Consider the following 16,400-nt stretch of genomic DNA (forward strand, 5'->3'; position numbering starts at 1 on the left):
AAACCTTTGACTCCTCCTTGGAGTCTCAATTTAGTTCTTTCAGTTCTTCAGGGGGTTCCGTTTGAACCCTTACATTCCGTTGATATTAAGTTATTATCTTGGAAAGTTTTGTTTTTAGTTGCAATTTCTTCTGCTAGAAGAGTTTCAGAATTATCTGCTCTGCAGTGTTCTCCTCCTTATCTGGTGTTCCATGCAGATAAGGTGGTTTTACGTACTAAACCTGGTTTTCTTCCAAAAGTTGTTTCTAACAAAAACATTAACCAGGAGATTATCGTACCTTCTCTGTGTCCGAAACCAGTTTCAAAGAAGGAACGTTTGTTGCACAATTTGGATGTTGTTCGCGCTCTAAAATTCTATTTAGATGCTACAAAGGATTTTAGACAAACATCTTCCTTGTTTGTTGTTTATTCCGGTAAAAGGAGAGGTCAAAAAGCAACTTCTACCTCTCTCTCTTTTTGGATTAAGAGCATCATCAGATTGGCTTACGAGACTGCCGGACGGCAGCCTCCCGAAAGAATCACAGCTCATTCCACTAGGGCTGTGGCTTCCACATGGGCCTTCAAGAACGAGGCTTCTGTTGATCAGATATGTAGGGCAGCGACTTGGTCTTCACTGCACATTTTTACCAAATTTTACAAGTTTGATACTTTTGCTTCTTCTGAGGCTATTTTTGGGAGAAAGGTTTTGCAAACCGTGGTGCCTTCCATTTAGGTGACCTGATTTGCTCCCTCCCTTCATCCGTGTCCTAAAGCTTTGGTATTGGTTCCCACAAGTAAGGATGACGCCGTGGACCGGACACACCTATGTTGGAGAAAACAGAATTTATGTTTACCTGATAAATTACTTTCTCCAACGGTGTGTCCGGTCCACGGCCCGCCCTGGTTTTTTTAATCAGGTCTGATAATTTATTTTCTTTAACTACAGTCACCACGGTACCATATGGTTTCTCCTATGCAAATATTCCTCCTTAACGTCGGTCGAATGACTGGGGTAGGCGGAGCCTAGGAGGGATCATGTGACCAGCTTTGCTGGGCTCTTTGCCATTTCCTGTTGGGGAAGAGAATATCCCACAAGTAAGGATGACGCCGTGGACCGGACACACCGTTGGAGAAAGTAATTTATCAGGTAAACAAAATTCTGTTTTTGGATTAACTTTTGGATTAGATTTAACGTTATTTTTGGGATCACCACATTTAGGATCTTATTGGCTCAATTCACTTTTATATTATTTATGTTTCAACTTGATGACTTTATGTATTATGTTTAATTGTTTGTAATTGTCTGTACACTTTAGCTATTGTTGCAATTTGTAGCTATTGTTGCAATTTTTTTTTTTTTTAACACTTTGGAAGTTACACTGGTTTTGTATTGACACAGTTTTTTATTTGCACAATTTTACACTGGACATATTTTTACACTATACCCCTTTTTTATATTTTACACCGGTATTGATTCTATAAATATCTATAGTTTGTTTTTTTTCTGCACTTTTATATATATTTTTTAATGGGGTTTTTTTTCTCACATATAGAGATGTATATACATCTTTGTTACTGTATCCAATTTCTATACCACTCCACTATATAGTTATCCTGATTGGTTGAATCCAGACCTATCCCCCATCTTCTTCTTTTTTTTTTCTGTCTATTAAACTTTTATGTATTGTGTACCATAATATCGTCTATTTTATATAAATATATCTATATATATATATATATCCATTTGTATTTGTTATCTTCTGCAATTACTAAGATCTGGTTGATCTTGTTACACCTTTTTTATATTCGTCTGGTCATTATCAATCGAAATTGGTTGGTAATAGCCATTCCTGCTATATAAACGATAATTAACCCATTAGATTAACTATTGACATTTGGCATTTAATTGGTATTCATCCTTGTGTATATTATAACCTTATATACCCACTTATCTAGGATCCCTACTTGTGAGCATAAACCTGTTGTATACCTAAGCCCTTTGGTGCTCCTATACCGCTTCTGTTTGTATTCACTTCTAGGACCCAGTTAGGGGGCCCTTTTATAGTGTAGCTCGTATACTAATCCAGGCGCTGGTTACTATAATTTTTAGTTAATAAGCATTGGCCTATGATGTCCAACAATAAAAAAATAATAAGCTATTATACGTCTGTTATATATTATTTGAATTGTTGCATTGGCTTAATTTTTTAAAACCATAAACTAAAGGACTTAACCATTAAAATGCAAGAAAAAGAGGAGAGACGTATCTTTCTCTAATTGATCAAAAAAGGAGTTCAACCCAAATGGATATAGGGTTTTCATATTGTAAATGAGTTCATCTTCCCTTCATGCACTATACATTAAGGATGAAGCTATAAGTACTTTATTGACTTCCTTATATATTCTATCAATACACGCATTTAGCGGATCCTTAGCATTGTTACTAGGTATAAATAAGATAGTGTTACATTGGCTTTTAGATTAGATTGGTTACAGTTTTCTTTGTAATAAAGTGGTTACAACCGACTTCTCAACAGATTGGAGATTTATCGGTTACAACCAACTCTGTAACAGATTGGAGAATTATCTGTGATTGACCTATTTTAAGTTAAGATTTTGTTACATACGTTCTATGTTTATTATGTATAGAATACCTTATTAGAACTATGTTTTAATTGCAGTTTTAGCTGATTTTTACATGTGTTTAGATATCACTATACACTTTATACACTTAATACACTTGGCTTTAGAATGTTATGCCTCATATATAACACGACCTAAATAACGGCACATAACACATTTTATAAAAACACTGATTTATAATTATATCAACTAGCACATTATCACTTTATTACACAGTTATTCGTCAAAGTTCAATATCTCGTTTTAATTTAGTAGTTGGGAGACGTCCCAGTTTTTTAAGGGTATATACACCTGACTGAATTGTATATATTGTATTTTTATATATTCATTTGTCTTATTAAATATTCATTAATATTTGTGTTCAAGCATATTTGTGTTGAAGTATTTTATGTCCAGTATTTTTAAGATATTCCCAATAGGTTCAATATTTGATTCTATATTTGATTCTATAAATTGATTATCCTTTAGTTTTGTATTGCTTCCTTGTGAAGCGCTCCTTATTTAATTTTCTCTGAATTTAATTTAACTCACTTAGGGAAGGTGGGTTCTAAATAGGAGCTTGTACAAGACAAGTCTTAACGCCCAAATTTTCGTTATTTTTGACCCACCATACTTAACCCCGAACCACAGGGCAACCCACCAAACTTATCCCCCATACTGCTGGACCCTCCCAAATTGAAACCTAACCACAACCCCCCCCCAACTGTAAAGATGTCAAATGTGGGATTTATCAAGTATTATTATTATTATTATTATTCTTTATTTAAAAAGCGCCAAAAGATTATGCAGCGCTGCCCATGGGTACAAGGATAAAAGTACAACGGAGAAACAATACAATAAAAGACAAAATTTTACAGACAAGTACAGGGGGAATTTAGGGCCCTATTCCCGTGGGAACTTTACAATCTAGATGGGTAGGAGGATGGGAAACAGGAGGTGGGGACTGCAAAGGTGAGAATGATATTAGTGAGGAGATAGATGATGGTAACTGTTAGGTAAGTGAAGTTAATTTGTTAATGAGTCGGGTAAAAAGCTTCCCTGAACAAAAAGGTCTTTAGGGAACGTTTAAAGGAGGAGAGGTTAGGGGACAGTCTGGCAGCTCGAGGATGTGCGTTCCAGAGGGTTAATGCCACACGAGAAGTTCTGTAATCTAGCATAAGAGGAGGTGATGGTAGAGGACGCAAGGAGCAGGTCATTGTTGGATCTTAGGGGGCGGGCTGGAGTATATTTGATGAGTGAGGACATGTAGGGTGGGGCAGCATTGGTGAGGGCTTTGTAGGTCAGGGTGAGAATTTTGAATTTAACTCTGCCGTAAATGGGGAGCCAGTGAAAGGACTCGGAGAAGTGCAGCAGAAACAGAGCATCGAGAGAGGTGGATTAGCATATGCAGATGCATTTAGGATGGATTGAAGGGTAGAGAGGCGGGAGAGAGGGAGGCCAGTTAATAGGTTATTACAGTAGTCCTGTCGGGAAATTACCAGGGATGGGATTAGCTGTTAAGTAGTTTCAGCACTCAGAAATTGATGAATTTTGGAGATATTGCGTAGGTGGTTGCGGCAGGATGAAAAGAGCAATTGGATGTGGGGAATGAAGGACAGCGGACTTGGGGTGATGGGGAGATAGTGGTGCCGCCAACAGCGATGGAAAAATTAGAAACTTGAGAAGAGTTAGTGGGGAGATTAGAAGTAGTTCAATCTTGGACATGTTTATTTTTAGGTGGTGAGAGGCCATCCAGGAGGAAATGCCAGATAAGCAGTCGCTGATGTGAGAGTTGACAGAAGAAGAGAGTGCAGGGGTGGAAAGGTAGATCTGGGTATCATCAGCATAGAGGTAATAGTTGAAGCTATAGCTGTTGATAAGTTTACCCAGTGAAGAAGTATAAATAGATAAGAGTTGAGGACCCAGGACAGAGCCTTGAGGTACTCCAACAGACAGAGGCAATAGGGAGAAGGAGTCACCAGCAAAAGAGACTGAGAAGGATCTGTTAGAGAGGAGTGAATCCATGAGAGGGCAGTTTCACAGAGCCTAAGAGAGCTGAGAGTCTGTAGGAGAAGGGGATGGTCAACAGTGTCAAAGTGTTGTATTTTAACTCCCTGTTTAAATATATATTTTTATAACGCTATGCATATTCAAAATAGGACATAATTAAACTGTAAATCTAAAACAACCATGGCCATTAAACAAAACAAACAAAAACACCTACTACTGAATTATTGCTCATGTTATCGGATTTCTTTTTTTAAATCACCATACTACAATGCACATTGTAATATAGCAATGCCACAGATATTGAATACTCCTGCTGAAAAACGTCTTGTCAAACTTCAGAATTACAATATTCCTATTAAGAAAAAAAAATAAGAATACCATCAGTACATGTTAACTATATATATTTTGGTTTCCACTGCTCGTGTCCCAAGTTCCTGTTTATGCACGTGCACAGTAAAATTGTGGTTTTAATTCATTGCTCATGCACACAGATATTGTAAGGCAGGTTATGCAAGTTTGAAACATAAAACTGGAAACACAGGGCTGTGGTTTCCTGTAATGTTTAACCACAAAGCCACATATTTTCCCTTCCCTGTACTGACAAGTCTTTTAATATGGCCAGCTGTATATCAGAGTTTTTTTAATTTGTTCCCAGCCACAATGAAACAATATTTTCTAGTGCGCATGATGGTTTGTGCCGGAGGAGAACATACTAAATTCCGTAATTCACATATGCCTTATTAGAATCAGAAACATAAGTAGAAAGAGAGAGAGACAGAAACAGAGAAAGATAGAAAGAGAGCAAAAGAGAGATAAATTAGAGAGAGAGAAAAATAGAGAAAGAGAGTGAGAATGAAGTAGAGGGAGCGAGAAATAAAAAAGTGAATCAATTCAGCTGAATCTCTAGAGCGAATATCGATTCACTTTGCCTGAGGAAGCCCTCTGTGACGTTGGGTGAAACACGTGTAGCGGTTGCTAATCGGCTGGTTGCCGACTTCCACGCTGTCTGGAATTACAGCGTCTTATCCTAACGATCACCTCTGACTGATCTCCTATGTAACTTTGTAATATCGTGGACACGAACGGATTTGTGGTGAGCGGTGGCAAATCTTGCACGGAGGAGACACAGGGTGAAGATTCCTTGAGACTCTGTATTTAGGTAACATTGGTAACGTGAAATGAGAAAGTGTTACATCTGACACGGAGTAGGACGCCAGCAATCCCTGCTGAATGGTATACTCAGCCCCTTTGGCATTTGGTCAGCTCCCTCTGGATTTGAGTGAGTGGTGGGGATTAAATACAGGGACTATTGGTTTCAAGTTTGGCCCCGTATGTGTCATTAATATCTGCAAGTACGCTCATAACCACTAGGAACTTCTCCTCATAAGATTTAGTCAGAGGTATACATCAGGAGGACTGTGCTTATTTGGCTGCATGCTATTGCCTGCAACTATACTATAGTACGGATTTACTTTTTTATTCAGTGGAAGCACTGTGTTACTGGACTTTTGAGTTCCCCCTGTTTGTATGTTGGGTAATGAATGAATTGCATATGCTTAGTATGATCTTTGGATGACGAATAGTGTTATCCTTATTTATTTTCATGCACATCGTTGAAATTTTTGAAAATTAAATTACTTTGTTGCATCATACCTGACATGTGTGTTTGCTTTGAGACACACGCAGCTCCTACATTATCCAGCACTCTCACATTTAGTCTCAAATAATAATAATAGAGTTCACATTATTTTTTTTATTTAATTAATAAAAAAAATTTAAAACCTCCGTGCACCTGGGTCCTTAACTTAGCATTTAGGGTAGGTGGGCCCCAGATCAGTCATCACAATCCTATGCTAGCTGATATATATATATATAGAGAGAGAGAGAGAGAGAGAGAGAGAGAGAGAGAGATTTAAAATATATAGATTTATATAAACACTGAGAAAGTGAGAAATTACAAAAAAGTGAGATGCAGATTAATAGTTATTGACAATAAATGATAAAGAGAGTGAGGTTGAGATAGTTATAAAACTTATAAAAAATATTGATAGTGGAAGATATTCATAGACTAATATAGACAGAAATAGTCAGACAGACAGAAAAAGACAAACAGTGAAAAAAAAAATGGAGGGACAGACAAATATATTCAGAAATCGAGATAAAGAACGAAAATGATACAAATAGAGAGAACAGCAGGTAGAGAAAGTGACAAACCCAGAAAGAAAGCGACAGATTTAAAATATAAATAAGAGACAAATACAGACATAATCCAAACAATAAGAAAGACAGAGAAAGAAACTAAGACATATATAGACATCGAAATAGAAATAAATTAATAATAAAACAGAGAATGAGATAGAAACATAGAGAGATAATTTGATAAAGCGATAAATTGTTATATAGAGACAAATAAAAAGAAGCTCAATTAGAGAGATACAGAAATAAAATAGAGACAAAGAAATAGTGAGTGAGAAAGATATGAGAATGAAATATAGCCCTGCAATATGTAAAAATATATATATATATATATTTCTTTCATGTAATTGGCAAGAGTCCATGAGCTAGTGACGTATGGGATATACAATCCTACCAGGAGGGGCAAAGTTTCCCAAACCTCAAAATGCCTATAAATACACCCCTCACCACACCCACAATTCAGTTTTACAAACTTTGCCTCCTATGGACGTGGTGAAGTAAGTTTATGCTAAGATTTCTACGTTGACATGCGCTTCTCAGCATTTTGAAGCCCGATTCCTCTCAGAGTACTGTGAATGTCAGAGGGACGTAGAGAGTATCACCTATTGAATGCAATGATTTTCCTAACGGGGGTCTTTTTCATAGGCTCTCTGTTATCGGTCGTAGCGATTCATCTCCTACCTCCCTTTTCAGATCGACGATATACTCTCATATACCATTACCTCTACTGATAACTGTTTCAGTACTGGTTTGGCTAATCTGCTATATGTGGATGGGTGTCTTTTGGCAAGTATGTTTTTATTACTTAAGACACCTCAGCTATGGTTTGGCACTTTATGCATTTATATAAAGTTCTAAATATATGTATTGTACTTATATTTGCCATGAGTCAGGTTCATGTATTTCCTTTTGCAGATTGTCGGTTTCATATTTGGGGAAAGTTAATATTAAGAAATGTTTTTCTTACCTGGGGTTTAGTCTTTTTTTCAATTGACTACTTTGTTTCAAATTGCGGGCTGACTTAGGCTCGCGGGTGCGCCAAATGCTACACTTTATTGCGTCATTCTTGGCGTGAGAATTTTTTGTCGTGAAAGGCACGTCAGTTGACGCAAGTTCGTCATTTCCGGCATAGTAATTGACGCAGAGTGTGTCATTTCCGGACATGGTTGGCGCCAAAAAATGTTTCAGTTACGTTGTGCGTCATACTTGGCGCCAAACTTTTTTTAATTATTTATTGCCCCATTGCTTTTTGCCTCTTGCCTTTTTCTATGTCAGAGGGCTATGCTATTTGCATTTTTTCCCATTCCTGAAACTGTCATATAAGGAAATTGATAATTTTGCTTTATATGTTGTATTTTCTTTTACATACTGCAAGATGTCTCCATCTGATCCTGCCTCAGAAATATCTGTTGGAACTTTGCTGCCTGACATCGGTTCTACCAAAGCTAAGTGCATTTGTTGTAAAATTGTGGAGATTATATCTCCTAATGTCATTTGTATTAGTTGTCATGATAAACTTTTACATGCAGATAGTGTGTCCATCAGTAATAGTACATTGCCAGTTGCAGTACCTTCAACCTCTAATGTACATGATATACCTATGAATTTTAAAGAATTTGTTACTGATTCTATTCAGAAGGCTTTGTCTGCATTTCCACCTTCTAATAAGCGTAAGAGGTCTTTTAAAACTTCTCATAAATTTGATGAAATTTCAAATGACCGACAACATAATTAATTATCCACCTCTGATGAGGATCTATCTGATTCAGAAGATCCTACCTCAGATATTGACACTTACAAATCTACTTATTTATTTAAAATGGAGTATATGCGTTCTTTGTTAAAAGATGTGTTATTACTTTGGATATTAAGGAAGCTAGTCCTCTTGATATTAAAACCAGTAAACGTTTAAATTCTGTTTTTAAACCTCCTGTGGTTACTCCAGAGGTTTTTCCTATTCCTGATGCTATTTCTGATATGATTTCTAAGGAATGGAATAAGCCAGGTACTCCTTTTAATCCTTCTGGAAGGTTTAAAAAATTGTATCCTTTATCAGCAATTTCAATAGAGTTTTGGGAAAAGATCTCCAAAGTTGATGGGGCTATTTCTACTCTTGCTAAACGAACCACTATTCCTATGGAAGATAGTACTTCCTTTAAAGACCCTTTAGATAGGAAGCTTGAATCTTATCTAAGGAAAGCCTATTTATATTCAGGTCATCTTCTTAGGCCTGCAATTTCTTTGGCTGATGTTGCAGCTGCTTCAACTTTTTGGTTGGGGAATTTAGCGCAACAAGAATTGGATTCTGACGTATATAGCATTGTTCGTTTACTGCAACATGCTAATCATTTTATTTGTGATGCTATTTTTGATATTCTCAAAATTGATGTAAGATCCATGTCTTTAGCTATTTTAGCTAGAAGAGCTTTGTAGCTTAAATCTTGGAATGCTGATATGACATCTAAGTCTAGATTACTATCTCTTTCTTTCCAAGGTAATAATTTATTTGGTTCTCAGTTGGATTCTATTATTTCAACTGTTACTGGGGGGGGGAGGGAGTCTTTTTGCCTCAGGATAAAAACCTAAGGGTAATTCTAAGGCTTCTAATCGTTTTCGTTCCTTTCGTCAAAATAAGGAACAAAAACCTAATCCTTCCCCCAAGGAATCTGTTTCCAATTGGAAGCCTTCCTCAAATTGGAATAAATCCAAGCCTTTTAAGAAACCAAAGTCAACACCTAAGTCCGCATGAAGGTGCGACCCTCATTCAAGCTCAGCTGGTATGGGGCAGATTAAGGTTTTTCACGGATGTTTGGGCAAATTCTGTTCAAAATCAATGGATTCAGAGCATTGTCTCTGAGGTACCGAATAGGTTTTAGAGTAAGACCTCCTGTGAGAAGATTTTTTCTCTTGCGCATCCCAGTAAATCCAGTAAAAGCCCAGGCTTTCCTGAAGTGTGTTTCAGATCTGGAGGTTTCAGGGGTAATCATGCCGGTTCCTTTTCAGGAGCAAGGTCTGGGGTTTTATTAAAATCTATTCATTGTCCCAAAGAAAGTAAATTCATTCAGACCAGTTCTGGATCTGAAAATTTTGAATCGTTATGTAAGAGTACCAACTTTCAAGATGGTGACTATAAATACTATTCTGCCTTTTGTTCAGCAAGGACATTATATGTCTACAATAGACTTGCAGGATGCTTACCTTCATATTCCGATTCATCCAGAACATTATCAGTTCCTGAGATTCTCTTTTCTAGACAAGCATTACCAATTTGTTGCTCTTCCATTTGGCCTAGCAACAGCTCCAAGAATCTTTTCAAAGGTTCTGGGTGCCCTACTCTCTGTAATCAGAGAACAGGGTATTGCAGTGTTTCCTTATTTGGACAATATCTTGGTACTAGCTCAGTCTTTTACGTTCTGCAGAATCTCACGCAAATCAACTAGTGTTGTTTCTTTGAAAACATGGTTGGAGGATCAATTTACCAAAAAGTTTCTTGATTCCTCAGTTATGTGCATGGAAGTTTTAGGCCTCATGACTGCAGCATCGGACGCAATTCCTTTTGCTTGTTTTCACATGAGACCTCTCCAGCTTTGTATGCTGAATCAATGGTGCCGGGATTATACAAAGATATCACAATTAATATCCTTAAATCCTAATGTTTGACACTCTCTGACGTTTAGTTCAAGGGGCCTCTTTTGTTCGGCCAACCTGTGATCACAACAGATGCGAGTCTTTCAGGTTGGGGAGCTGTCTGGGGATCTCTGACAGCACAAGGGGGTTGGAAATCTCAAGAGGCGAAATTACCAATCAATATTTTAGAACTCCGTGCAATTCTCAGAGCTCTTCAGTTTTGGCCTCTGTTGAAGAGAGATTCATTTGTTTTCAGACAGACAATATCACAACGGTGGCATATGTCAATCATCGGGGTGGGACTCACAGTCCCCAAGCTATGAAAGAAGTATCTCGGATACTTGTTTGGGCAGAATCCAGCTCCTGTCTAATTTCTGAGGTTCACATCCCAGGTGTAGACAATTGGGTGGCGGGTTATCTTCCAGAAATAGATCTGATGGCTTCTCATCTAAGCAAGAAACTTCCCAGATACCTGTCCAGGCATTCTCAGGCGGAAGCAGTGGATGCATTGACAGTTCTTTGGTGCTACCAACCTGCTTATATCTTCCTGCCTCTAGTTCTTCTTCCAAGAGTGATCTCCAAAATCATCATGGAACAATCATTTGTGTTGCTGGTGGCTCCAGCATGGCCCCACAGGTTTTTGGTATGCGGATCTTATTCGGATGTCCAGTTGCCAACCTTGGCCACTTTAGTTAAGGCCGGACCTACTGTCTCAAGGTCCGTTTTTCCATCAGGATCTCAAATCATTAAATTTGAAGGTATGGAAATTGAAAGCTTAGTACTAAGTCATAGTGGTTTCTTTGACTCGGTAATTAATGCTATGTTACAAGCTCGTAAATCTGTCTCTAGGAAGATTTATTATCGAGTTTGGAAGACTTACATTTCATGGTGTTCTCATAAATTCTCTTGGCATTCTTTTAGAATTCCTAGAATTTTACAGTTTCTCCAGGATGGATTGGATAGGGGTTTGTCTGCAAGTTCCTTGAAGGGACAAATCTCTGCTCTTTCTGTTTTATTTCACAGAAAGATTGCTAATCTTCCTGATATTCACTGTTTTGTACAGGCTTTAGTTTGTATTAAGCCTGTCATTAAATCAATTTCTCCTCCTTGGAGTCTTAATTTGGTTTTGAGGGCGTTACAGGCTCCTCCATTTGAGCATATGCACTCTTTGGACATTAAACTGCTTTCTTGGAAAGTGTTGTTCCTTTTGGCTATCTCTTCTGCTAGAAGAGTTTCTGAGCTTTCTGTTCTGTCTTGTGAGTCTCCTTTTCTGATTTTTCATCAGGATAAGGCGGTTTTGTGGACTTCATTTGAATTTTTACCTAAGGTTGTGAATTCAAACAACTTTAGTAGAGAAATTGTTGTCCCTTCCTTGTGTCCTAATCCTAAGAATTCTTTGGAAAGATTTTTACATTCTTTTGATGTTGTAAGGGCTTTGAAATATTATGTTGAAGCTACTAAAGATTTCAGGAAGACTTCTGGTCTATTTGTTATATTTTCTGCTCCTAGGAAAGGTCAGAAGGCCTCTGCTATTTCTTTGGCTTCTTGGTTAAAGCTTTTGATTCTTGAAGCTTATTTGGAGTCGGGTCAGGCCCCGCCTCAGAGAATTACAGCTCATTCTAATAGATCAGTCTCCACTTCGTGGGCTTTTAAGAATGAAGCTTCAGTTGATCAGATTTGCAAAGCAGCGACTTGGTCCTCTTTGCATACATTTACTAAATTCTACCGTTTTGATGTATTTGCTTCTTCAGGCAGCTGTTTCAGTTTGATTCTTCTGCTGATGTTTTAAGTTTTTCTTTTCTTCATAAGAATAACTTATATTTTGGGTTGTGGATTAATTTTTAAGCATATGGCTGTTGTTTATTTTTATCCCTCCCTCTCTAGTGACTCTTCCGTGGAGTTCCACATCTTGGATATTGCTATCCTATACGTCACTAGCTCATGGACTCTTGCCAATTACATGAAAGAAAACATAATTTATGTAAGAACTTACCTGGTAAATTAATTTCTTTCATATTGGCAAGAGTCCATGAAGCCCACCATTTTTTTTATGGTGGTTATGATTTTTTTTGTATAAAGCACAATTATTTCCAAATTCCTTTGTTGATGCTTTTTACTCCTTTCTTTATCAACCCACTACTTGGCTATTCGTTAAAACTGAATTGTGGGTGTGGTGAGGGGTGTATTTATAGGCATTTTGAGGTTTGGGAAACTTTGCCCCTCCTGGTAGGATTGTATATCCCATACGTCACTAGCTCATGGACTCTTGCCAATATGAAAGAAATGAATTTATCAGGTAAGTTCTTACATAAATTATGTTTTTCTGTATAATAATTGAATAACTAAACGATTATATTCTAAATATTTATATCTAAAATTTAGAATTGATTCATCTTTTTAATCTTATTGCATTGGATACTGTTTTTTTATTTTAATTTAATTAACTATATATTTAAAAGCATTGTTAAAAAGTTGGTTTCAGATGTTATATAATACATAATGTTCAATTAAATTTATGAAAGTTATTGTGAAATTGATTCTAAACAATAATGAATCTAAAATATTTTTTATGTGAAAAAAAGAAAATAATAAAAAGCAAAAGATGTGAAGATAATAATTTTTTACTTCTATTATAGAATTGTGCTTGAACAAATTCTGTTAGTTCTTATCATATGTCAAGGACGTTACTATATCAACTTTATTTTCTATGCAGCAATCGTTTTTAAACTTTAACATTTGCTGCTCACGATAATAAAAAATTATATTTATATTATTTCTCAATATATATCTAAAAACATTTAAAAATAAAATGTATAAAGATTTTGATATATATTTAGTTTATAGCTAAAAAAAGTGCAGTTTTGAAAATAAAAATGTAAAGTGTTCAACAACTTCTGATTTCGGATTTTTTTAGGTCTAATTTTTTAAAAACAGAGTATATATATAAAAATACAAGAATTCTGAATAAGTACATAATATATTACATTTCAATATGAAAGTGTTAAATAATTATTATACATACCGAAGAATTTATATGCAAATTCTCTGAATAATATTTATTACATGCAATAACACCGTAATTATTTTAAAGAGTATTGCACTCTTCGATACAGTGTGTCAAATACTATTTACTGCTTTAAAATTATTTCGTAGTTATAAGACCTTTTATATTATAAGACTAATGTTATTATAAGCAGCTATATAATTGATCGATAACTATTTTATAATTGTACAACATCGTAACTTACTTGTTATTATATGTTCACAAAATTGATGTGCTTAATAGCATTGTAGCAGTCTGTATTTCAGCCGCCTTGATTGTTGCCGTCTGAATAAAGCCTCTTAAGTATTATAGGAAATTAAAACGTGCTCATATTGAAAGACCGACAAATCTTAACGCATGAGCAGATCATCCGGGAGGCTGATGACGTAGATTGATGGCCGCCTAACGGCCAGAGTTTTAATAGGCTGCAAAGAAAGCGTGACCAGAGATGAAATATAAAAAAAAATAATTACCGGTTGAATTCGGCAAACAAAAAAATGTGAGTATAAATGGGAAAAACCTTGAGTTTACAATTCAAATTGTAAAAACTGATGAATGAAACTCATATTCATTTAGGGGAACAAGTGATATTAGATTGTGAGATAGTTAACTTTACCTTCACTTTAATGTGTTTGTATACAGTAGCTGCTTTTTCCCCATAAGATAACATACAAAGGAACAGTTATATAGTTTTGCAGAAAAAAATTCAGATGTAAGCTCCCAAGTGATTAAAAAGATTTCTTTATTCCATAAACAATTAAAAAGATGGTGAAGACATCAGCACAGGGTGAGCAATAAGCATGATTTTACGCGTTTCGGCCGTTGGCCATATTCATAGATCTAAACCTCCTTGTAAGAGGTGTGCTTTTAAAGGGGACATTAACCCCTCCCATAAAGATTAATTAAGAAGACAAACTTTTTTTGTATAGAATGCTCAACTAGTATATATATATACATATTTACATTACAGTTTCTAAACAGATATATAAATAATTAATTAATAGAACAATAGTATTGCTGAAAGACTGTTAATAGAGTTTAAGGCAATTAGAGGGGACATATTCATCCTTAATACCAATAGAGTATTTCACAAATACCTTTTTATGTGTAATATATATTAGTGAGGGAATAAAAAAAAAAACACAAAACAAAACATAAAGTCCTTATAATCCAAAAAAGCTGTCAACACTCTGTCACAAGGATGGTCGGTCCCTGGTGATGATAAATCTGGAGAGAAGAGAAACAGAGGCACCAATATGGCCTAGTAACGTCTATATAAAGGAGAATACAGGATAGTACAGAATGGTACTCACAAAGACGAAGCACCCAATGGTGCAAGTAGAGCAAACTGGATCAAAATCAGTGGCCCAGCTCACTGTGTGCCAAATGTCCAGGCACCCGAAGAGATGGTCAGTGGGCAAGGCAATGATACCTGTCAGTGAAAAAGCACAGCTACCATAGCCTAGTACAGTGGGAACAGGTGATACAATCTCGCTCAAATGATTGTACTTACAAGATGTAGCGCACCATCAGGTGCAGTCACAGCAGGCTGGGACCTCTCAGTCGCCCAGTAGACTCAGCTCCGGCATAGGTATACGTCCTCTCAAAACCACAATATAAAGGTCCCATAAAAAAGCAAGTGTATCATAAAAGCATATTTTTATTAAAAACAAAGCGACGCGTTTCTCAGCCCCACAAGGGCCATTTCCTCAGGCTATACAATATTAAAAGATTGATCCACTTGCTATTTAAATCCTTCCAGGTTAAACAAAAGGTTAATTGATACACGCCCACCCCCCTAGAGCTGTAGTAATCTCTGTGCAAGAATCCATTGACAAAAAAACCACACCAAGGCCCTTGCCCAGCTGCGGGTTAATTAAACTAGTAATATCGCCATGGTGATGCACTCAACCCTATTTCGTATATACATAGGTTTTAATTCATGTGTAATCTATACCAATATCGATATCCCAAGTATGCGTCCTCTCTATTTTTATGGGACCTTTATTTTGTGGTTTTGAGAGGACGTATACCTATGCCTAAACTGAGTCTACTAGGCAACTGAGAGGTCCCAGCCTGCTGTGACTGCACCTGGTGGTGCGCTACATCTTGTAAGTACAATCATTTGAGCGAGATTTTATCACCTGTTCCCACTGTACTAGGCTATGGTAGCTGTGCTTTTTCACTGACAGGTATCATTGCCTTGCCCACTGACCATCTCTTCGGGTGCCTGGATGTTTGGCACACAGTGAGCTGGGCCACTGATTTTGATCCAGTTTGCTCTACTTGCACCATTGGGTGCTTCATCTTTGTGAGTACTATCCTGTATTCTCCTTTATATAGACGTTACTAGGCCATATTGGCACCTCTGTGTTTCTCTTCTAAACAAAGATAGATGAGCATTTATCTAGGTCAGTGATCCTCAAGAAATGTATACCAGAGCATGTTCCATTGGATTAGTGCAGTTTCTTTAATGTACATGTCCTGTAAGGTGTGATTACAGTCCCCCCAAGACCTATATAGGGCCAGATTACTAGTGGCACATTAACAGTTACACGCAAGCGATAAGGGTTGGGTTTTCCGCTCATATTGAGAGAAAGTGAGAGAGAGATAAATATGTGCATAGGACCCCTTAAAGTTAAAGGGATACTGAACCTAAATTTTTTCTTTAATCAGATAGATCATGAAACTTTATAATTTACTCCTATTTATCAATTTATTTTCTTGGTATCTTTATTTGAAAAAGCAGAATGTAAGCATTCGCGCCGGCCCATCTTTGGTCCAGCACCTGGATATAGCTTGCTGATTGGTGGCTAAATTTGGATGCTCTATCTGAATCATGAAAGAGAAAAAAATTGGTACAGTATCCCTTTAAGTAGATGAAAACATGTAAAATCGTATTTGTGCAATATTTATAATAAAGT

At 36.6% G+C, this 16,400-nt stretch overlaps 1 protein-coding gene across 2 annotated transcripts in view; it reads left to right on the top strand.

Moving 5' to 3' along the window:
* The window catches only part of ACP6 (acid phosphatase 6, lysophosphatidic), a 108,957-nt gene that overhangs the window by 39,869 nt on the left and 52,688 nt on the right, over positions 1-16,400 (top strand). The window lies entirely within an intron of this gene.

Source organism: Bombina bombina, chromosome 3 (genome assembly GCF_027579735.1).
Source record: "Bombina bombina isolate aBomBom1 chromosome 3, aBomBom1.pri, whole genome shotgun sequence".
Lineage (NCBI taxonomy): Eukaryota > Metazoa > Chordata > Amphibia > Anura > Bombinatoridae > Bombina > Bombina bombina.